We start from the raw sequence: 2,336 nt of genomic DNA on the forward strand, positions 1-2,336 counted from the left end.
ACTTGCCATGATCGCCCCTACGTTTGCGATGGAAGTATGGCCTTGAAAAAATAAAAGATTCTCATCTTTCATTCGAGAGATCCCGCTTTTCAGGTCCCCCCTCTTATAAACTAAACTGGCGTATATATTATACAAAACAAATGACTACATCCACTTTCTACCCAACCACCCTTGTGCCTTCACTCATGTTGTAAAAGCCAAACCCACAAAAATTGATTTGGCACAGCTGTTTTAAAAAATTCTCTTTGAGATGTGTACATGTAGTAGTTGGAAGAAAAGAGCGTCTACCTTTGATCGTTTCAATAGTATGATAATTATTATAGACGCATTAAGTTGGGGAAGAAAAATCTGTCTTCTAAAAAGAATTAAATCTAATGATCTAACCCAGCCAGTTGGTAAATTAAAGTCAACAAATCTGACTCTTGATTAAAATTATTGATTAACGATTAGTGTACTTGCACATAGTGCTTACTTTAACCCAGTCCTTTCTAGTATTGCCTTGAAGGCTGCACGCAACATAGTTAAAATCACAATATGGGAAAACCAATTTAAATTATAATTTTGTACAATTGTAAAGGCTCTTGGATATCCGATCAAGTTCTTGATCATCCTTCTTATGGTTGCTTTGAGGCTAAGCCTAATATTTCTGGTGAGCACACATGTCCAAAACCAATTGATTTGTGTTTGTGTGTGTGTGTGTGTGTGTGTGTGTGTGAGTGTGTGTGTGTGTGTGTGTGTGTGTGTGTGTGTGTATGTGTTTGAGTGTGTGTCATGAATGAGCCATACAAGATTTAGCAAAATAGAACAGTACTCTTTTCTGGGGGAGGATAAAAAGACGCAGACAATAATAATATAGATGTTTATAATCATATCAGTCTAGTCCACCGTAAGAGGAACTGCACACCCAGTGGCTGTGTTGAGGGTCAAATTCGTATCATTCAAGACACTCGTGGGACGAACGTACACCAAAGACAAAGTGGATATTGTGCCAATTAGTATTAGATATAACGTCTTTTTCTCTACACAGCAAAAATCATTCGCATGACTAAACCACTTTCCTTTATCTCTATATTTGGATATACCCAGTCTGAAATTATTAGATTACAAACGTACGTTTGAACATACAAGTTCATAAATTGACGGTTTCCTCCCAACTTTTTTTCTCACTTTTGAATTGCTTGTTAGACAACCTGACTGAGTTAGAGAGTCATAAACAGCCGGTATGATTACTCAAGGGATACATCAGACAATATAGAAACACAACACCGCCCCCCCCCCAAAAAAAAAGGACAAAAGAGGTGCCGATAAAAGTAAAAATGCCAAGAAAGCACGGACAATTAAATACAATGTAATTTTTTTTCGAAGATAAAAAAATGCTCAGATAAAAGTACACTAGATCTATCCTTTCCAGTATTTTGTCAACATCCATGATAAAACGTAAGAATTTTTTTTTCAAAATGCTTTTTGGATGTTGTGCTACTAAGCAAGAGTACAGTGTTTCGTTCTCTGGCATCAGTAAAAGTGGCTCAGGCTATTGATTTTATGCTTCATAAGAATAATATTACGAATAAACAGTGGAAGCATTATAATAGATTTCCTACGCCCCATTTGATCAAAAACTATTTTAATTAGAGAAAAACAGTCCAAAGCCGGTAAACTGGCAGCCTCTATTTCAATCTGCTGTCAGTGTAATTGAAAACCTCACAGAAAGATTGCTCGGAGAAAGGCTCCAATGTCAGAGAATGTTTATTCGCACTTAGAGAATAAGCACGGACAAGAGAGCTCAGGTAAGAAAACGACTGTGAATAGACCAGTGTACGCTAAGGAGGATGAACAGTGCCATCCAAACTTTGCTTGGTAGTATTACCACGGTCATGTACATTCCATCATATTTGTCCATTTTCACGTCCTGGTGATTAAAGACCGGATTATATCAAATCACCCTGGGACGAGGAGGAAAGACATTCGAGTTTGTTTATATATTATTTCCAACGCACCGTCTTGCAGAATTCGATCATGGGGCTTTTGCTTTGCCCAAAAGCCAGAGTAATTATTTTTTTTCGCCCAAGAATGGATTTTTATCATGTGCAAAAACATATCCCCACAGGGAGATAATACTCAAGACGATGAGATGGATTCGGCTTTTGCGTCACACGTAGTTAATTAGTCTGGAAAAGACTGTAACATGAATTGATCAAACAAAACTGTTGAAGATGATATATGACATGTCATTGTACACAAAACGAGAGAGAAAGAGAGAGAGAGAGAGAGAGAGAGAGAGAGAGAGAGAGAGAGGGAGGGAGGGAGGGAGGGAGAGAGAGCAGGGAGACAGACAG

The 2,336-nt window shown here is 38.0% G+C and overlaps 1 protein-coding gene across 1 annotated transcript in view; it reads right to left on the reverse strand.

Moving 5' to 3' along the window:
* LOC100533316 (glutamate receptor subunit protein GluR7) overlaps positions 1–2,336 on the reverse strand; it is a gene marked incomplete at its 5' end in the record, with an annotated part of 26,137 nt that overhangs the window by 10,410 nt on the left and 13,391 nt on the right.

The sequence above is a fragment of the Aplysia californica genome, unplaced genomic scaffold (assembly GCF_000002075.1).
Source record: "Aplysia californica isolate F4 #8 unplaced genomic scaffold, AplCal3.0 scaffold00127, whole genome shotgun sequence".
Lineage (NCBI taxonomy): Eukaryota > Metazoa > Mollusca > Gastropoda > Aplysiida > Aplysiidae > Aplysia > Aplysia californica.